General features: G+C 41.1%; 1 long non-coding RNA gene across 1 annotated transcript in view; it reads left to right on the top strand.

Annotated features, from left to right (window-relative positions):
- Positions 1–19,578, top strand: part of LOC146755748 (uncharacterized) — a 33,007-nt gene extending 13,429 nt beyond the window's left edge. Inside the window, exon 4 of the long non-coding RNA XR_014937925.1 lies at positions 12,697–19,578. This is a non-coding gene — a long non-coding RNA (uncharacterized LOC146755748). The remainder of the gene's footprint in view (positions 1–12,696) is intronic.
- The last annotated feature ends 2,746 nt before the right edge of the window (positions 19,579–22,324 follow it).

The raw sequence follows: 22,324 nt of genomic DNA, 5'->3' as shown, positions 1-22,324 counted from the left end.
TTTCTTGGACTAATTCTGTGACCTGTTTGGGCATTGTGACTCCAAACAAGTTTATTCATGAAACACATCTTGAGTGTGTCCTGTGACTGCCTTGGAGCTGGGAAGATGATTTGAGGGGGCAAGAAGCCAGCAGTCTGCCTTGGTGAGTTGTGCGCACACTAGCTAGGGTTTGAGTGACCTGGAATAATCAGGCACTGGCAAGGTATACCTGGGTGCTGTGAAAAGGTGTGGATTAGAATTCTTAAGGTGAGGGGAGACTCAGTCCTAAAACTCGCTCCTTGGTTGTTTGTCTTGACTGTTGGAGGCAACGGGCTGGCACTGAAAAAATGCTTAAGTTTTAAATTCAGAACAAAAACCTGCAGCAAGCCAAATCACCTTATTTAGAACTTACTAATTGCTTATAACTTTGCTACATCAGTGAAGACATTAGTTAGAAGCAATTGTGGGGCAAGGAGGAAGATAAGAACATGCTTTTAAGACTGTCTTAATATTCAGTCATACTAAACAAGGTTGCTATGCTTGAGACAACAAGAGTAGAGGAGAACTGCTGAGAGTTGCTCTCCTGCTGGAAGGTGTTTGTGTTTGGAAGTACAAGCACTCTGCCCAAGAGACAGCGGGCTGCAGGCTGGCGTAAAAGCTGCTTCAAGGACAGAATCCAGTGAGAATGGTTTGTATGCAGGTGGAGGAGAACATGAACCTTGGGCACCACTCTCCCTTTTTTGTTTTGTTTCTCTACTCTGATAGGGTTGTGTAGGGCTGGGCTTCTTAGAGGAGTAACTGTATTAAAGACAGCAATTCCTGAAAAGGTCAATTTAGGATACCTTCGTCTTGATCGGTAAACAGACAAAAAAATAGATGTGTGAGTTTTGCACTTGAATCTCGATGAGCAGGAGGCATGTGGTAATGTGTGAGAAGAGCCTCAATGTGCAGAGCAGCCCAGAGAGACCAGTTCAGCAGCAGATCTGGATGTGGGAGTCAGACAACGCTCCCACATTAATTAATGAGGTGAGGAGAGAAATAGAATCACGTGTTTTCCAAGTTTGTTCTCCAGAGAAGATTTATCTGGAAAAGCTTCTGTGTTGATTTAATGGAGATGTGCACACTATGAGGTGTTTGTATGAACAGTTCTGAGCTATTTGGATGCATGTCCCAAAAGCAGAGTAGGGCAAGCAGTGAGAAACTTCTCCCCTGCTTTTTTATTTGCTTACCTTATTTCTCACTGAACGAAGGTGCATTGGGTCTGAGGGCAGTGTCTGAGCCAGTTATTCCTCTGTCCTTCCGGGGTACAGTGCCAGTCCCTGCCTGTTCCCTGCCGGGTGTTTCCTGAGGGAAAACTGAATGAGGAGTGGGGAGTGAAGAACCTGTTTCCCCCAGGAGAGCAGCTCAGGGATTTGTATTGAAACAGGCCAGTGATTGAGCTTAGTCCTTAACCAAAGTGTTAATGCTGGCAGCTTGCCTGCACAGTATAAAAAAAGAAGTAAAAAAAAAGGTAGGGGGAAGGATGAGGGTGAAGATGTGGATGGAAAAGAAAACACAGCAGCCTGTACAACCCATGCAAAAGAGACAAAATGAATGTGCTACAAGGAAGGCAAGCTTCCTGGGTGAGGTCAGAATGGAGAGGGGAGCAGGTCACAGGCACAAGCTTGAGAAGGTTAGCTTTGAAAAGCACTCCAATGGCTTTTTTCTGTGCTAGGGAGCAGCAGCTGTTGGTTGTGCCTCTGCTGAGATTGAATTTTGATCTACTTCAAGCTGCAGTAAAAAAGATGCAATATCCTCTGCAAAATGCCTGCTGAGCACAGAGCTGGGTTTGTAGGGATTGCATGGGTAGATCAATCTATTGGCTTATTAGCTAAAATGATCAGGAATTGCATCACAATGGACTATCGATGTCCCATAGCAGCTGATGGCTCTGAATTCTCATCTCTTCTCTTTGAATATCTATTTTATGTATGTATGTATATGTATATACATACATACATGTATATAAATATAAATTTAAGTTTCTTCATAAATTTTTAGGATACAGTGCACTCGTACCTTGTAACAATTGTATCTTCTGAGATAATTGTGCCCTTAATTTTTTCTGCTGGTTGTTTCTTCTAGGCTTGCCATCTGTGGGACTGGCAGTCCTCAGTGGCTTCAAACATCCCAGTGAAATTTGATCTGATCTTTCCTTTTTCTTTGTCTAAACAAGCATGGTCTAAACTAGTTGGTTCAGGGTGCATGGCGCACAGAGCATGCTTGACTGAGAGTTTCCAGGCAGGGTGAGGATCCTTATGAGGAAAATCCATTCTCTTCAGTGAAAGCTGCCTTCAGAGCCTGGGAGCCCTGGGACAACTGCAGCCGTGCCTTGCAGTAATCTGGTAAGCAAGAGAAAGATGAGGCTGATTGGAAAATAAACCGAAATGATACAATATTTGCAATGGATAGCTTTCCTCCTGTCTCTGCATATATTGAAAGTTTGTGCTATTTCATGATGCCTCTCCTTTCCCTACCAGATGTTTTACTGTTTTGCTGCTTGCTCTGAAGCTCTAGCAGAGACCTGCTGTGGTACCTAACTTCTAATCTGAGGGTCAGCAGGTTGGGCTCATTCAACAGCAAACTCTGTGGTCACTAAAGTGTCACTGATGCCATGTCCCGAGATACATCCCAGTAAGGTTTTCCAGAAGTGAAAAGATGACAGTTCTGACAAAGGCCGATGAAGTGGGAATTATCAAAGCAATGTAAAAGGGGAGTGTGTTCAATGAAGAAAAGAGAAGTTTCCTTTTGGGATTGGGGGAAAGGACTGAAATGAAACGAAGCTTTCTTGTAAATATTATAGAGAAACTCTTTGCTGGCTTGGCTGAAAGACAAAGTTAGCATGAAGTAAACCGGACAATGAATTGTACAGACAGTTGGATAGGCAGGCCTTGGATTTCTTCATAAAGACCATTTCCTGTGTGTTGTTAATCCTGTTGATTTAAAAACAAAACAACAACAAAAGGTTTCCTTAATTGTCCAGAAGTTTGCTGGACCCAAACCTTGATGGCTATTACGTATTTTCCACAGATTGCACAAATCTAAGTTTAGTTTGGATGTCATTCTAGCTGACTCTTTTTCAGCCATGCAGTGGAATTTGAATGTGGGTTATTATAGTGGGTCCCTTTTTCCTTTACTGACAATTTTCCCAGCGGTGTAATCAGTCTGTGATAAGTTTTGATTCTGCGTTAACTCTTGTGAGATTGTTTTTATGGATTCATAAGGAATCAGACCTTTGGAACCTGCGTTAGCAGAACAGAAAAACTTTTCCTCTTGTCCTCTGGATGCAGAAACGTCGTGTCACCTAGAAAAAGTGACACAGTAATCACAAGCTGAATGTGAATTTGCAGAAGAGGGCTGTTGTATGGTCCTTAGCTTAGAACTGCATGATGCTTCTTTAGAAGGGAGACCCTGAGGAGGCGTTCAAAATGGAGTACTTGATATGCTTCATGTAAAAACCAATGCCTTAGTGGAAATCATGTGTTGCATTTTAATATTTCTGGTTTTGCTAAGGGAGAGGAGAAAAAAATAATCCAGGTTGCTATTTCTAAATGAGTTCTAGCAGTGACCCATACAGTCCACCTTCTTCTTTTACACAGGCACACAAGGGATCTCTCACAGTAAAGAGTGCTAAGTTTGCATGCTTAAATTTAAAATCCTGCTTAAATAGAGTTTAACTAAGACCTTAACTCTCTTGACATTAGACCTAATAATTATTAGGCAAAGCAAGTACTGTCTTTTATTAAACTAATGGGTAGAGTTGGAAGGAAAAAAAAGACAAGCTCCTGGGTGTAAAAGAATTTGTCTTTTTTTTTTTCCCCCCCAACATCTCTTAGCGAGAGGTGGGGAGAATGAAGTATTTTCTCTTTCCATTCAGTGCTTTTCTTGCCCATGTCCTTGATTGACCATAACTCTGTTATATACTACATTATGAACTATTGCTGTTCTGTGGTTGTGTGATTAAAAATGAGAGAGGTCCTATTGGGGGAAGCTGCAGTCTGACTGGGACTAGACTCCATGGTGAGGTGCAGTAAGCAAAGGAGCAGCATCAGGAAGAGACAGTGAAAAAAGCATGTTTACAAAGGTCAGTTCTCCATGTGGTTTTGGTTTTGAAGACCAAGTACGTAATGCAGTAAGCTTCAGAAGCTATCAGCAGCTTCTCCTAGCTGACAATTCAGGTACTGGGGATAAAAGAAGTGATTTTGAAGGAACTGATGAAACTTGTGAGGTTACATGTTAACATCCAGTAGATGTGAGCTCCCAATTGCCAAGCTGGCCTCTGTGTTCTTTCATTTTTTGAGGCCTGTGGCAGATGTAGGAAAACATGAGGAATTCTGACCTGTGAATTAGGTTGGGATCTTTAATTAGGCAGGGAACACTTAGGAAAAAAATTGGCCTGAATGGGGATTTTTGAGCAATGAGCTGATTCGAGAGGTTCAGGTTTGATATCCTGCCAACTAAAGTTTTGCATTAATACTCAGGCCTCTCTTGCTGCGTGAAGTAGGATGAAATCTGTTTGGGTTTGCCCAGTTTAGCAACATTTTAACTGGTACAAAGCACATATAAACTGTCTGCAGGCTGCTCAGTGTCCCTGACTCATGCTGGATACAAGCAGCAGTTAAAGTTACAGCATCCCATTCTCCAGCTATGCCTGGTCTAACAGGGCAATATCTGCTTGAGACTAAGAATGGTGTGGGTCTTCCTGGCCAGTTGGAAGAAAGCTTTAGCACGCAAGCCTGGATGTGGAAACAGTCTCGTCTGCAAGAGTAACTCATTTCCATTGTTCTGAGACCTCATTTTCTATAATGATGTGGAAACACTGCTAATGAATTTCAATTCATGTTCATCAGATCTCTTGGATTTGATCAAATATAGGCAGGTCTAGTATAAGACTCAGTAAAAGGGGATTTAGTTTCTCAATAGCAGGAGTTATGTTCTCTCTATTGCCCTGTATTATCCAGCATCAGAACTAAGCTTGGTAGAGCCTGTTGCAAAGGTGGAATGTGCTTAGCTTAAAAACTAGGTCATGGTCTGAGTAGGCAGCGATTAATATCAGGGTTCAGACCATGTGTAACCCATTTCTGTGAAATATTTATATTCTCAAGAAGGATTTTATCATGGGAGGATTTCCCAGCAGGTTAGGCATATACCTATGTAGCCTTCATTTTTCATGCTGTGATTTAACTGGGTCTATTCAAGAAATGAGTAATTGCTACATCATTGTGATTTTTTGCTTTATCTTAGAACTGCAAGTTTACCTGTTGCCTACAGGGTTCTAATATGAACCTGGTGAACCACGAACGAAATGCTGTTTTGGAATGTAGCTGAAATTAAATCTTGATGTGGATCCTTTGCATGATTTCTAGAATAATGTTCTGCAGGGTATCCCATAACACTGCTGTGATTCTAACACTTGCCTGTAAGAATGTTTCCAATGGCATCCCTAACAGCGACTGGGAATCACTGTATGTTTTCATCTGAGGTGTGTACTGACAAAACTTTTAGAAGAGTGTTTTGAGAATGTGATCATTTTCTATCACTTCTATTTTCTTGGAGTGTTTGCTGCTAACTGTGATCATAAACATAATAATAAGAAAGCAAGAGGATGAAAACTGAGACACAGGCAAGATCCACGTACTCTACCTGGTGCTAGTATTGCCTCGCTATGAGAATCATTGTTCTCATCAGCCACAGAAAATGTAGTTTAGTTTTGTCTTCTCAAGCTTATCTACTTTACGCAAGCAGCTCTAAGACACCAGGCTGAGTCATGCCTGGTATGCCTGGTAGATGAGTCTACTTCATGCAGTCATTTAAATTACAGTGCTTATCCCTTTCATAGCATAACGAGTCGTTTTTTCATCTTTGAAGTGCTTTCAGACTGTTTGCTCTTAGTTCACCTAACACCTGAGAGACAGTGACTGAGAAACGGAGGTTAAGGGGCTTGCTTCAGGCACAGAAACAGTTGGTGTCTGGGCTAAATTCAGGTTTCTGTACACTTGATTCCCATTCCAGAATTAGGAGCCTCCATTTAAAAGCCAACTAAAGCTTATATCTCCTTTTTGTTTCTTTACTTTTTTAAAGGGTAAAAACTATTTTGTTGCTCCACTGCAGCAACGCTAATGCAAGTTTTAATGTGGTAGCTGTAAGAAGGTATTTGTTACAGGCGACAGCTTAGAGTTTCTCATAATGACAGCTCCACACAAATAATAATCCAGTAGTTCTGTGTTAGGGTTGTCTGATGGCAACAAAATTCTGAGAATCAAAGGTATGGATGTAATTAGGAATCTTGCTAATGATTCTGTGCGTTTTTGTTTTTTCCTTCGCAATGAAATGAGATTCACACAGATTAATTACTACCTGCTATAAATAAACCCTGAGAATGGCAGTCTGCATCGCAGTGGCAGAGGGTAGCTGTCATTTAATATATCACAGCTTTCCATGCACCTGTTCACCCGGTACTGTTCCTATGGCAACTACACTTTATAAGGGAAGCTCTGCATAATTAGCATGGATCGAGGTCTATATCAATCAGAATAATTTGGAAGAGTATGGAGAGCCCAAAGGAGAAGGCAATGCTACTTGTCTCAGTAGGGAAGGTATCAGACCTCTGCTGCGTGCTACATAGTGAGGCAGTTACTAGGAGAATTCAGCAGAATTAGCAAATCTGAGGAAGCCAAATTATACAAAACAAGAAACTTTATCTTTTTTATTTTTTTGGTTATGAAACCATGTTAGAATGAGCTTTGAAAAGTGAACAAAGACAGAAAACCAAACTAAAACAAAAACCATGCTTGCATAGGAGGCTTTGTTGCAACTTAGGACATTTCACAGAGTGCACAAGTGTTGTCAGCCTGGGGACCAGGCGGTGATGGCCAGCACTGCTTGTAATGTCCAGCTATGCCTTTTACCTTATTGATCTTTGTTTTTTGTCAAGACCTGCCAGACGCATTTCAAAGTGACAGATGCAGATGTGTGACCCGTGTTGCCTCACAATGCAGCACATTAAATGTAGAACAACAGCTTTAACTTCAGTTTTATTTTTTTTTCTTGGCTGCTGGTGTCAGAAATGTCACTTAAAAAAAAACAAAGCTCAATGATTTTATAAAATGCCTATAAAAAGAATAGTGCTGAAACTGGGAGAGCTTTGTGTCTGGTTGTGTGTGTGTGCACAGAACACTGTCTTGGCTTCAAGTCTCATCTGGAAGTGACTCAGTTTTCAGTAGAGGAGCTGTATCAGGCTCTGCAGCTGTATGTGAAGTATATGACTTTTAATTCACTGGGGATCCAGTTTGAATGCAAGTGTTGATAGAGCAGAATCATACTTGTGTTGTAATAAAACTTCGTAATATGAGTCATCAAAGTATCTCAAAAGAAAAAGGGAATGAGAACTTGAAAATATGTGCTCTTCAGCATTAGTAATGCTGGAAAATAATTTGAAATACAATGGGTGTTAGAGGTCATGCAACAATGTGACAGTGTAGTATGTGTACCATCTTGGCTTTTGAAGATGCAGTTACTGAAATCGGTCTAAATTTGCAGAATTTGTAGATCTTGTATGATAAACAAGGTAGAATCCTTGGGTGATACTGATTTGTGTTACTTCATCATTGCTGAGTTCTGCATTAGGTGACAGGCTGTAGGAAACTCCTTTGCTACATCTGAGTAAAAAGTCTAGGAGAGAAGGTGCTTTTTTTGCTTCTACTGGTTCTGGATTGGGTACTTGGTGGAGAGGCCTCCACTAATGCTATATGTGATTTTTTTATATTTTATTTTATTTTATTTTATTTTATTTTATTTTATTTTATTTTATTTTATTTTATTTTATTTTTCCCAATGGGGATGATGGTGGGAGGATTCTTGACTAAAAAAACTGGCATTGCATGCCTCTGTAACAGAATACAGAAAAGATACCCCTCTTAGGTTCTGTGGAGGACAGGGCAGGGACTTGAGTCCTTGATGTCTTGAGGGTTCCTTCCTGCATGGTATCACAGCTTCAAGAGGCAGAGCTTTGGGTGCCTTCCATTTAAGCAGGTGTCTGCAACGCTCATTTTGGAGAATTAGTTTTGAATCTCCCTAAAGAGAGACAATGGAAAGAAGAGCTGGGGTGCAGCCTTAGCTGCGCTCATTCCAGCCTGGCTTTGCACCATTACCATTGTGGCCTTCCTGGGCAGGCTCTGAAGAATAATTTCAGATATGACAATTTCCAGTCAAATAAGAAAATGAATAAGGAGCTTAATTTCTTCCAGGAAAAGGCTGCAATTGAGTGAAGTTTTCTGAGTTGCAACTTTCCAGGGAGATAACTAATAACTACATTCCCCAGAAAAATCTTGCTTTTAGGAGCAAATCTAGCTTCAAGTCTCTATTCTAAGTTAAGGATTTTAGCTCTGAGAGTAATGATGCAATGTAAGTACTTTCATAAATTCAGTTCATTTAAAAAATATATATATTCTGTGGCCCCAAAGTGCTGGATCTCATAAGCTACCCATTTGAAATTGTTAGATAAGTGAGTTTTTTTATTGTTTTTCAGTAGGAAAACATAACCTCAAGATAAGGATTGTTTGGTGCAATCTATTCAGTTTTGGAGATGTGTTCTCTTTGGAGTTCTGCCTCATTTTACTTTTGTGTAAAGGAGAACTCAGTCCTTAGCTCCAGTGGTTCAAATCTTTTCATATTTCTAATCACGTTGAAGAAAAGGGGAAAAAACTTGGCCAGAAAAGCTTAAGTAATATGCGGTCCTAAGTTTTGGAAGGTAATCTTTGTACTCCATTAAGGTTTAAGGGAGGCACAGACAGTGGTTAAAAGAAATTTCCTAACCTATGTCAAATTATTGTGTGATCTACAAAAACAGCAGACTGGACTTTTCTCAGCATGTCTGCTTCTGTTTTTTTCCAGTGTTCATTTTTTGGTTATAAAATGCTATCCTTTTTGACATCTACTAAAAAATGCATTTAAAATCTTCCTTAAATATATGACCATCCATTTATCTGTGCATCGTAGATCTATCTGAAGTAAGAAGATGAGTAAAATGTCTCCTGATGCAATGCTTTAAACAACTAGACTGAAGCAAAGATTATTTCTAAACAGATAATTTACTGTTTATTAAAGGGACTAGATTGGGATAGCAAGAAAAGGTCCTCTAGATCTGAATGTATTAATAAGGAAAAAGCCCACTGTCTTGTCAACTTCTGTGTCTACACCACCAGGGATGCTTCAGTGACAATTACTGAGAGATAGTTACTCATGGAGATTAAATATAAGTTTACTTCCCTCTTCCCCTGCCCCATCCCTCCTGAGCTTAGTGGTATTAGAATGGACCACTGTCATCCAAAAACTTGAGCGAAACCACTGAATCATTCTATATGTGCGTTCAGAAACCCCTTTAACTACAACAGGCTTTAATCACTATCTATAAAAGAAATTGAGATGAAATGGAAGTCTGGTACGTGTGTTATCAGTTCCCAAAGCTAGCCAATACACTTGGCATAAAAATACGTTCATATTCCAGGCTTACTTTCAATGTATCTTGCTGAAAATGAAGAGACTGTACAAAACCACTCCACCTTTGAGCTTACAGCTGATTTATGTAAGGTAGCAAAATGGGATCAAAGGTGTCCTGATGTGTCTTCTAGATTGTGGTTCTTGTAGATTCATAAAACACTAGTAAATTCAGCAAATTTCACCCTCATGACGAATAGTTTCTTCAGTGAACAATGTTTAATAGACTCCAGGTGATGAGACAGGCAGAACTGCAGGAAAGATCTTTGAAGGTCTGAGGATTAGCAAAATGCATTTGGAGTTTGGGTTTTCCTTGTAAAATGTATGGTCTAGTTTGTCCCTCAAAGACCCAGACTAACTAGTTTCTTCTGTAAGCATGGACCTTCGCTTTGTTTTGCTTTGGTTTCCACACTTTGGATCTGTGTAAATCTGTGTGCCACGCTGAAGAACAGCTGTTGTGAGTTTGCCTTTATTTCTCCCCCCCCCCCTTATTTTTCTGCCTAATTTTTACTGAATCTGTCTTCTCTTGCAGCTTACTTTAGCTCATTCAGGGCTAGAGATCTGGAATGGGAATAGGAAAAGCAGTCAGTCAGATCTGTAAGCCTTACTTCTTTGGCAAAAGCATTGGCACTAACTCTAGTTCTTCATCACTTTTATTACATCATTATGCTGGCTTACTACACTGACTTTTCAGTGTAAAATTGGCACAATGTGGGCTTTTGGAAGGTGGGGCTTAATGCAGGTACAAAGCCATGTAAAGCACTTGCTGGGGTTGCACACTGGAGGAAAGAGTAAGTAGGAAAAGAGGCAGATCCCTGTAGCGCCCACATGCTTTTATCTCAAACAGTGGATCTGTTTGTTTCCACTGGCATATGGAGGTGCTTTGGAGAGCAAAAGGATCCAGAATTTTGCCATCTGAGTGAGACTAGGAGTGAAATGTCATGTACCCTTATAGGACTCAATTAAAACATTTTGAAATGCTTGCATTGGGCATGCATACAAACACATTCAGAAGAAAGGCAAGGCTCGATTAATGATGGTGCATCAAAAGTTCAGCATCCTAAACCTTCCCTTTTAAACTCAGGGAGTCTTTAGAGATCTTGTCAACGCTGTTTATGTTGCTTAACAGTGTCTTCTGCCATTGACAAAGCAGCACTTCGCTTCTGTAGTTAATGTGGCAGATTCTCTCTGTCCCTATTCGGATGCTGATGGAAGTTATTTACAGCCTCAGCAGAAAGATCACACAGCGCTGTGATAACTGGCCCCTATCGACACTGCCAGGTTTCCAGGTCTGTAAGACAAATGTTGCTGCTGGCTCTCAGCACCCTGTGTGCCTTGCATTCTGATGCAGATTTTTATTACCTGGCAGGTGGCTTGGGAGAAAAAAGAGCTGAGATCAATAACTGCAAACGATCAAGTCATGTCAGAGAGGGGTCAGCAGCCAGCACTAGTGGAAGCTGCCCCTTGACACGGCTCTTGTGGAGGAGGAAAGGGCCTTGATTTCTGAAAAGCACTGTGCTGTGTTAAGAGTGCCTAATTATCACTGTTGCTACGGCCGGCTAAAATAACAGAGGGCTTTGAACAGGACTGGTGAATAACTGCACTTAGCTCTGATTGTTGGCTGTGTTGCTGCTGTCTCTCAGGTCTATGCTGGGTGTTCCTGGTCTGGAGACCCAAATGCACAGTGCTGTGGGCCTGGGAGAAGACCCAAAGGCCTTGGGCAGCCCCACACCAACTGTGGCCATTTTGTGCCTGGGGTGGGCTTATCTCACCTGCTCTTAAACACCACCAGTGTCACCTTCCTTTAGCACACTCCTGTGTGGCAAAACCAAAACCAGCAATTTTTGCTCTGGTTGCCAAAGCAGAACTATGAGAGGCAAGGGCCTTGTCAGAGTTTCAGACAGAACTCCAGCAGATATAGCAACCTCTTCATTTCATCTTGGTTCGTATCTCCTTGGAATTAGATGAGCAGCAGATTCTGCAGTTTTCTTCCAGCGCAATCCAGGAAGATGTCTGTAAGCAATTTCTGCATTAAAGTCCCTATTTATATCCGTAATTAAAGAAGTAAGTATCGTAGTTATCTTTCTAATTTCATAATTACCTCTTTGAAATAATAGCCCTGTTCCAGGTGTTTTCAAAAATAAAACAGCCAGGGAAATTAATTTCAATTAGAATGGAAAAATACAAACTGAAGTGGAGTGTTTTTTTGTTTTTAAAGATAACAGAAAAAACAACAATAAAACACAACTGCAAAGAACAAAAAAAGCCCAACGTGCACTTCTTGGAGTGTACTTCATTTAGATAATTAAATCCGTACAGTGTGAATGAACCATTGGCGGCAGTGCCCTTTGTCAAATGACATTTAGAATGCATTAATCTGCTCAATTCTGAGGCTTCCCAGCAGCTTAAAACACATCTGGAGGCAGAAAAAATCAGTGATTTCTTAATGGGAGTGAATAGTCTTTTGGTATGTAATACAGATGCTCTAGGCTTTCTCACTTGGAAGATTTAGTAATGTTGAGAAACTCAAGCTGTATTCGTGTGAATTCAGAAGCAATCACAAGCTCATAAGCTTGTTTATGCTTATGTTTAAGTGTTTATGTTGGGGTTCAAAATAAAGACTTTTTTTTCCATCCCAAAGAAAATGAGAGAACCCATGAAGGAGAACACTCTTATCTCAACCATTTCTTTTCCTCCTTTCTCCCTAATCTTTCTTCCAGCACCTTTTGTATTGTCTGTTACCACTACAAATCCTATTTTCTTCTTGTGACAGGGTTGTAGGGGAAACTGTTTGATGTGGGATATGTGGAAAGGAGCTCTTAAGAGAGCTGCCAAAGCTGACAGATTTTGGGAGAAAGTCATGCTTGTTAAAGCTCAAAGTCTAAAGTTGAATTCTGTTAGCAGCACCTGTTCTCTTCCCTTCTCTGGCTCTTGGCAACCCTTCAAAGTGGTCACTAGAACAGAGCTCGTCAAAACAGATAAGGCCTGAAAGCAAATTATTAAGGTCACAACTCTCTTCTGGAGTCTTTCAAAGTGTGTTTGTTGCCCTTGTGATGTTGTTGCTCCTATCGGGAATGACATCAGTGAAGTACAGTAGAACCTACCTTCCTGCAGGTCCCCTTGTGAGCCATTAAAATTTGAGACTTTGAAAACTTATTCTGAGTTTTTAATTCATCTGTGCAGGCCTTTGGGGACGAAGCTTCAGGTTTCAGTAAGTGTTTGATACAAGAGAAGGCCTCAAAGTCTGGACCTTTGGATTTGTGTGACATCTGAAAGTGGCCTGGACATCTCTGAAGAGTGTGTTCTCGGGTTGGCTCCCTGAACTTCTCGGAAAAGATCTAACATTGTTCTTAACAAGTACGAAGAAGTGCTGTGGCAGATGGTGAAAATGAACAGGAGGGTTCATTTTACCTCTTTAGAGGTAAATTACAGTACTGGGAATACTTGGTGTCTAAAAGTATGTGCTTTGAGGCTTAGAGGGAACTTAATGATATCTGTGTTATGCTAGCCGTGTACTGTTTCCATTTCGAAGTAAGATCTGGCACGTGCCAACCTTTCCCATCACACACATCACCCGAACTAAATGATTGTTTTCAATTGCATTAATTTTTCTGAATAAAATGTTAGTCCTTTAAGTAATAATGTGGTACAACACATTGGGTGGGAAGGTTCTATGTGGGCACTGAATAGGAATGGAATGAAAGATGACCAGGATTCATTCATAGAAAAGGTGCATTTCAAATTGAGGGTGGGACCGCAGATCAAAAGAAGAGAAACGGAGTGCTTATGATCTCTGAAATTAGTGCTTTAAAAAATAAATAGGGGGAAAAATAATTTTTGAACATTGCAAGATGTAAGGGAATTTACATTGGACGTTTTTCGTAAATGTTCTTTTTGTTAGTAACTAAGGCTTTTGCAGCTTGAAGACTTGATCCCTTGCAGCCTATCATTTTATCTCTCCTTGATCCTGCAGTGAAATCATAATACTTCATTTTTTTGAGCGATATTATGATCATTTCCATGGCAACAGACTGATGTCCAAAGTACGGGATCATGACTTCAGTGTAGGATCAAGGAAGGGGAGATAAAGTCCTTATTAAAATACGCACTTTGTCAGTAAGAAACGAAACTCATGAAAAATCAATTAATTTTATTATGTGTTTCCTTCTCCAACTGAACATAAGTACAATAAAAAGTACCTTTTTATTTTTTTTAAAGAGGCTGTTTATTTTTGCTTGTTAATGCTGATCAATAAAACTTTGGCTTTAAAGAAAACATGAACAAAGGAATTCAAGCTATCATATATCGTATACATATATAAAACCTTACATAAAATCCTGATAATATACATATATATTTAAAAAACAGAGTGTTTTCTCACAATCTTTAGTAGGTCTACTGTTATGAAAGTAGACCTTCTCCCAAAAAGATTACTTTTGTGCACTTATATGCCAATTAGGAAGCTCCTGATCATCCCAGCTGTAGTTGTATTCCATTAGGCTCTCTTGGTCATGATATTTCTCTCTTAAGACATTTGTTCTGCCTCCAGTTACCCACATTAGGGAAAAAGAAATACTGGCCTCAGTGACCTATGCTGCAAACCCTGATATGTGTTTGGCAGAGGTGACTGCCTTCTGACCTACCAGATATTTTGGAGGGCATCATGAAAGCCAATGTTAAAAGATGCTATTGGCAGTCCAGAGGCATCAGAATTTTGCCAGATAAAAATGGTCAGTGTTACATTTGTTTTGTGCACTCTCTTTCCCTAGAACTGGCTTGGAGAGGTCACTGCATGAAGACTTTCTTGATGTTTCTAAGTAGGAGCAAGAAGGAAGCAAGGGATGTCCTGTTTTAGTAGTCCCATACTGAAAAATACACAGTGAGCTCTGTGGAATCGTGCCTCATGCAGTGGTTATTAGCAGAGGTTTCATACTCAGTCTGAAGTGGTTGTCAGTCCTGTCTACTCCCTCTCAGACCTTTTTTCTAACCAGTTGTCCTCCAGTGAGGCAGTACCAGGCTATCTGTATGTCTGTGATGTGTGGAAGGGCTGAACGTGTGGTTGCCAGCCTGTAGTGGAGAAGAGGGATGGTAAGGCAAGGATGGATGAGGCTGGACCATGAATCCCAGCCTATCCCATGCTGTTGGCTTCTAAGAAGCCACTATGAGTCAGTCTGTGGTACTCTAATATACTTGCCTTTTGTCACTGGATGAAGATGTTGAATTATCTGCTATCACCCCATGGGCCTAGTTCTCCTCTGTCTTATACCAGGTGTGTCAGAAGTATTCCTCCTGAGACCAATATTTTGGTGTAAATTAGAGGAGAATAAAACCCTCACTGCAGTGGATAAAAAAACAGACATAGATTTCACGATCTCTCCTCCCATCAGTGTGTGCCTGATTTATGCACAAAACTCCTATTAGCATTGGTGGGAGAAGAGATAACTTACATTGCTAAACAGGTTGTTGTTTTTTTTTTCCTCAGCTACCTGAAGCTACTCAGCATAAGCCTGTTGTGAAAGTGATTGGAGATTTAGGAGAAGGAATGCCAGAGAGAAATAAGAAAAACAAAACTAATTCTAAACCAAGCAACTGTAAGAACTGTGGGCTTTTTCTTGTGATTTTCCTTGAAACCTAGAGTTTTTAAGCAACTAAATAACTATTCTTAATGGTTTTGAAGTCTTGGAGCGGCTCTGTGGGTGGGGATTTGCAGAGCCCCTGATGAAGGTGGATGTGAAAGGACAAGGAAAGCTCTTAGGTGAGAAAGCAGGAGTAATTTCTCTGCTCATTTCCCTTATCCCAATGTTCCTTGTGACAGCAGAACTCCGTAGAAATGCAGCTCTAGCCCTTACTATTTTGCAAATCAGGTTTTGCTCCCTTTTCCTTTTAATAAAACTTCTGATCTCATTGCCAGCCTCAGAGCTGTAACATTTAAGATTAGTTTTCCCTCTCTCCCTCCTTCTCTGCAGTGTCTTCTGAATTTCTGTGACTCTTCTTGAATTTCTGGTCTCTAACAGAAAACTTGTTGTCTTGCCCTTATATACAGCCACCAACTTACTCACTGAAATTTTGGGTAGAACCTACCCATTTTGCTGTTTTCCAAGTGCTGGCATTGCAGTAAACTCTTGAAGGCAAGAGTTAACCTTTTTAAAGCAGAAGCATACAGGACCCACATAGACTCTATAGTCTCACTATATTCTCACACTTACCATTTCCTTTATTGATTTGCCTGTCTAAATGAGTACTTCTAAACTCTGTGGGAGTTTTCCAATTAGATAAAAGGCAATTCATGTCACCCTGCTGCAGCTCTAACAGCCATAACCAAGAGCGTGCGTTGAGGACTCTCAGCAGAACAACCTGGTTTAATCAAGGCAGCCCCCTTTGGTGCTGCCTCATCTGTAGGACATCTCTCAACATGCTTTCTTTACTGGAACTTTAGAGGAATGGGCTGCAGCTACACTAACAGCTAGATGGCTAGCAGAGAAGATGTGTGAGCTTCCCTCTCTTCACCTGTTTGGGGAAAGTGCTGCTTCTTTCAGAACACAGGTGTGATGCACGCAGAGCTTGGCAACTGTCATCAGCTGGAGCTGCCTGTAGCATCACCCTTTTCAAATGAGAACAAAATGTCTGAGAATGGCACTGCTGCTCATGTGAATGGTGTGGCTTCTGTGAGAGCTGAAACTGATAAACTTGCTAACAGAGCCAAGGTAGCGTTTTCTGAGTCTTATGCGTTTGCTGGAGAGTAATGGACTCTGTGTTTTGTGAGAGAAACTCATTTTCTTGTGTGCCTGGAGAGTGCTTATGTACCCTGTCCTGAGAAGCAACTGATGGACAACCTCTGGGCATGGCTGAAGAAACCACAATGGGAAGTGGGGGTTTCAAATTGAAACTCCATTGAACATTTAATGCTCTGCATCCTATCCTGGCTTTGGCCCTCTAAGTTTCTCCCTGCTGCTGCCTTCCACCCTCCTCTGCTGTATGCCCTTCCTAGCTGACCTGTCTACCTTCAGAAGGATCTCCATGCTTTTTGGTTTACTCTCCTGCATCAGGTTTCCGGTGCCTCTCCTTGGTTACTCCAGTGAAACAGCCCACACAACTACCCATCTTATTGAGGCTGCGAGCAGTCTCCGGGCTCTGCATGGCTTTTAAAGGCAAGGAAGTCCCTCACATCACAAGGATAATGGTCCAGCAGCCTCCTGTTAGCACAACAGATCCCCAGCAGGTCCTTCTTGACCTTGGGCCAATAGTAGGATTTAGCTGCTGCTGAGAGGAGGCTGGGGAAGGCTCAGGAGGGAAATGTCCCTCTCATCCAAGAGGAACAATTCTTGGGCCTGAGGGGGCTGAAGCAGAATTTAGAGTAGCACAGCCTGGTCCCACTAGGTGGGAACCCATCATGAGGATAAAGGGATGGGGAAGAGATGGGCATTTGTGGCCTCAAATATTTGTTATTAGGAGAGAAATGTGTCCGAGTATACAGAACTTCATTTGCTTTGCTTCCTACCTGCAGTCCTCTTGGAAGACACCTTTGCTCAGAATTGTTGAGTGGCACTGGGCTGAAGCAAGGGAGATGGGTTTCTCTCTGTGTACTCCTTGGTCTCATTTACTCTTTGGTGTATAGTGAGGGCTGCTCATAGCTCTTTCCGCCCACAGAAAGAGCTTGTAGCTTTGACTGTAGAAGACAGATGTAGATGTGACCTATCTAGATTCTGAGCACGACTGAAATTTCTTTACATGTGTAAGATCTCCACAAAATACTTCTCAGTATCAGATGCTCTTTCTCAAGGAACTGGGCCATCTAAGAGCTCCTTGAGACTCTGGAGCAGTGCTGCTATGTGCCCCAAACTGCGATCAGAGTCCTGTGGAATATTGGGTGGCTGAGGAGTATTTTTCAGTTGCAACTTCCCACACTGTCACTAAAGTTACAATGAGGACTATGTTAATTATTACCAATGCATTTTGTCATTGTCAGAGTTAATGCTGAATATTATTCTTTCTTTTTTTTTTTTTTCCTTTTTTTTCCTTTTTTTTTCTTTTTTTCCCAGCAGAGAGAAGTGAAAATCCTGTTATTTTATTTTTTATCTAATATGATTGTGATATTAGTAATGCACTTTTTTTTTGAGTAATACAACTCTTTGTTCAGCCTTAGCAGTGTATTTGGAGTAGTGGTCTTCTCTTGCTGCCTTGTGTGTCTGCTGGGATGAATGCTGCAGTAACTCTGTAATCTGTAGCCCCTTCTCGAAGTGTATCAATTGCCCTAACATTCTCATTCTGCTGCCCTTTGTTGTGTGGCTACATAAATCTTTCCATCAAGCACGGTGCCCCTTAGCTGAGAACACCTCAATCCGCTGAGGCATTAGACTTTTCTGAGGAAACAGTATGGCTGAAAAATCTTGCTTATTGGCAGCGTTGGAGAATGTTGCCAATAGGAAAACCCGTGATTTGTCCCTCCTGCCCGCACTACTGCAGTAACCCCATGGCTGACCTGCAGCCTTGCATTGTCAGTATGTTAATGCCACCTGGCTGCTGTAAAGCAGAATGGGAGACGGCTCTGCTCTGCTTGTCTCTCTTCTGGAGTGTTGCTGGCTGTGCTGATTTCTGTCTTCTCTACTCTGCCTACGCATCCACTAAACTTGTAAGAACTCAGTTATGTTAGAGGCTATACCCTCCCCTTTCAAATTCGGGTGAAGTTAGCTACTGAACTCAAATGATAGGGGAGGACTTGCAGTTTGCACATTTGCTGGACAGACAGCATGAATATATCAGCACACTACTATTAGAAAACTAGGCTAGAAATAAATAGTAAAATTCCTGTGAATTTATGATGTGGTTCTCTGTATCTTAAACATCCTCATGATACTTGACTCACTTAAACAAATCATTATAAAAACATTCAGTGGGGGAAGTTAGGAAAAATCCCCTAACGATCATGGCAAATGCTGCTTTTCAGCTCTCACTGGAGCACATACCAAGACGCAGAAACCCAGCGTCCAGTGCTGTGATGACTAAGATGCTGCTTCTTTCTCACACTGAGAGACCGAGGGCAATGTGAAAAGGAATAAGAAAAGTAAAAGTGTAGTGGAGATGAAAATTATTTGATGGCAATTAACATGTTTTTCCTACACAAGACTAAGAAAGTTCTTCTTCCTTTTTAATGTTTAGAATGCCCCTAGCTGTAAATCTTACAAGTGTATGGGAGGACTTTATTAATTTTGAGAATTCTTTAACCTTGCTTTACCATCATCTGGGAGGCACAGCTTTACTCAGGAGTATGTAATTGCTGAACAAATGCTGCATCCGAGGGTAAGATGAATAGAATTAAGGTTGCCATGGGTACTTCACTTTTGAATTTCTTTACTTTGGAATTTAAAGTCTAAACATAAAAAATCCCAACAATTTTTAGCGCTGAATACACGTGTAAATTAATGTCTTAGCTCATGGCTGCAGTGTAGCCATTACTGTCTAATGTATAATTCTCTGTATACAGACAGCTTTGTTTTCACTTGTTCTCTAAGTTTTTAATTGCCTGATGTTTTGCAGTACAACATAAAGCACAGGTGTTCAGAAATTATGTAGAAATGAAGGGAAAAAATTAAAAAAAGAGAAGCAGGTTATCTTTTGACTAAGAAATTACCTCTGGTGTTTGGCAGAGCGAAAGGGAAGATAAATGATGATCAGCGTTCGGCTGGGGGTTTTATGGGTACTGGTGCGGGCTATAAAAAAACAATCAGAAGGAGTCTGTGAATAAAGGCATGTAAATGTCATTGATTGGGGGAATATCAAATTGCAGAGCATCTCTTCTCTTATATGCAGACCTGGGAGCCTGTCTCTGAGAGGGGGGTTATCTGATTCCAGCCTGAAGGTTTCATTGTGAAGGGAGGTTGTGATGAGGAGGGGCTTGGCCTCTTCTCCCAGGCAACAAACAGGACCCAAGGAAATGGCCATAAGTTGTACCAGAGGAGGTTTACACTGGACATAAGACGGAACTTTTTATCTGAAAGAGTGGTCAGGCACTGGAATGGCTGCTCAGGGAGGTGATGGAGTCGCCGTCCCTGGCAGTGTTCAAGAGGCGTCTGGATGAGGAGCTATGAGATATGGTTTAATAGCTTGTGGTAGCAATGGTAATGGGAGGACAGTTGGACTAGATGATCTTGTAGGTCCTTCCCAACATTGTGATTCTATGATCAGAAAGTTGTATTACATTGTTTCTGATGTTCATGCTGGCACCTCATGGATAATGCAGTAGGTGCTGCCTTGAGGTGAGGGGCACTGAAACGATCCCAGGAGGGCCAGACTCACCTCACTGCTGCTGATCTGCCTGGGACCTCACATGTTTGAATGGGGCTGTTAAGTTCATTTTCTGCAGTGTGTTTCTGAAACCTGACAGAAAGACCACAAGACCCTTTCAGGCCTGAGTTACAGGGACAGTGCTCTCATCTGCCACTGAATTAGGCACAAGGGAGGATCCCAATATGTTCTGACCCAAGCTACACCTGGTTGAAGTACTCTTAATGAAGTTCGTGTAGGGTGGGAATTTCAAGAGAGTACTGAGCAAGCAAGCAGAGAAGTGATGGTTATGTAGGGGCGTCTGCTGGCAGGGCTAAATTCCTGCCCATTTCCAGAGATGCATTGATAGGCAACTCTACCTCTTTGAGTCTTGTGAGATATTCTGGGAAATGTCTTTTTAATGGTAATAGCCACAAGTTATAAGGTGTGCCTTGAGACAGGATGGCTTTTATATATTCTTACCCACATTACAAATTGTGGTACGTACTTGTGGTATGAGCTGGTGTGTGTGTTAGTCTTGATAGAGTTTAGTCATTATTTCAGCGTCAGTGCTTTTTAATCATGCTTCCCCTGTCAAACATAGCAAATATTTCCATTCTTCACTCGGGTAGTTTTTTCTTTTTCCCTGTAGCCCTTCCAAACGAGACAAAGCAATAGCATTATTTTAGTTCATCTGTATGTTTGTGCATCTCTGCTCTTAGCAAAGAGCATGCTAAAATCGATGTCCATTGAGGAACTGTTGCTATTGCCCTTGCTGCCTGATACTCCACAGTAACTGTAAACTGAAGTCCACTGGAGAGTTTGGGGTTAGAAGAACGCTTAATATCAGAAGGGAACCCATATGGTAAATTGTCTTAAGACTAGTTGCTGGAGGATTTGTAGTTTCTAGCCAAAGCAAAGCAATAGTGGATATTTTGAAGAGAAAGAGCCCAAATTTCACTAAGATCAACAATGCTCAGGCTGGGATCTAGAGAGAGTAACTGTGGAGTTCTTCTGATTTGTTCCCTGACGTGTGTTCTAATCTGGGACAACTCATTTACTGAACCTCTAGCTTTGGGTTTTCCTGGCTGTAAAATGAAGATGTGAAGGTTCACAATGATTAAGATGAGAAATGTTATGCAAGTGCTGGAGGAGAAGGGAATGAGATGCTCCTTCTCAACACCAGTCCTTAGAGGAATGTCATTGTGGCATTGTCTGAAATATCTTCGTCTTCACTGTTTTACTCTTCTTGCACTTTCTCCTTTGGGTTAACCTTTTTATTAAGTCTCCAAACTGGCTCAAATTCTCTGTAGACTTAAAGTGAAATGCTAGTAGAGGGGTTTGGTTCTTTAATTCCATGGGGACTGAAACAGAGAGGAAGAGGCCTTAGGAGAGGGCCTAATCTGCAGTGTCAGAAAGGGCTAGAGAAGAAAGAGGAGTTCCAGAGAAAGCTGATGAATTGTGTATATGTGAGAACAGAATGTAAGATATATTTCATGGAACAGTTCTTGACAGAGGCGAGGTGGAAAAGCAGTCCATTGTGCACCTGATTACCTTGATGTATTCTGTGGCAGGCTGTTGTTGGATGGCTTTCTGGCTGGATGGCTTTCTGGATACTTGTCCTGGGGTGCTGCAATATAGCCATTCCTCTTCAGCCCCCAATCTCTTACTGTTATTTTAATATTTCTTTTAGATGTCTCTCATCTCCCATGAGTAACTAACCACAGGCTATCCTGAGCTCTTCTCTATCTGAGGCAGAGATTTAATATCTTTGATATTGGAGATTCTTTCCATTACAACTCTGTAGTGTTTTTTCTTTCTGTTTATTGACATACGTGCACTAAATAAAACAATGTTAAGCCCTGTTTTGTAAAAGTTCTTTGGAGCATTATTCCATATATTGGAATTTATAGTTCCCTATATAGATTGCCTTGAAACCTCAACAATAGATTTGAAGAACTTTCTGCACACAGTTTTACTATTAGTCTGGAAGCTATTTTATGTATATATTCTTTGTGCATGGGCTCCCTCTGGAGCTTTCTCTTATTAAAAAAAGAAAGAAAACCCTTTAAAACATATTTAGAGGGAGATTTTAATAAAAAGCATCAGAAGTGCTGCTATGTCATTGCAGGGTTCAGTAGAGCACTGTTTGATATCAGTGTTAGGTACATGAACAGAGTCTTACTGTATTATGCCATCTGAGGAGAGGGGCCCTTATAATTAACATCTAGTTGGTCTTGGAGAGAGCCTTGTGTGAAAACAATGCCGCACAGTGTAAGAGTAATTAATTACAGTACTCTGAAGATGCAAAGTGCCATGTAAATCCCAGACATTCATCATAGCGTTTAGACTCTAATGGCTAATAACAGATTTGATTTCGCTTTCAATGAATCATCATAATCAAAGAAAATTTTGCTTCTCTGAATATTTTCACTATTTTCCAGATGTGTTTTATTAGAGTGTGAGCACAGAGGGAGGAGAAACATTTTAATTTACTGAAATCAAACTCTGCCAGTATTGGTGCAGACACTTCCAGTGCTTTCCCCTTGGA

Source organism: Coturnix japonica, chromosome 30 (genome assembly GCF_054131305.1).
Source record: "Coturnix japonica strain WE chromosome 30, WE-NBRP24, whole genome shotgun sequence".
In the NCBI taxonomy this organism is placed as follows: Eukaryota; Metazoa; Chordata; class Aves; order Galliformes; family Phasianidae; genus Coturnix; species Coturnix japonica.
This window is presented reverse-complemented; position numbering and strand designations above follow the sequence as displayed.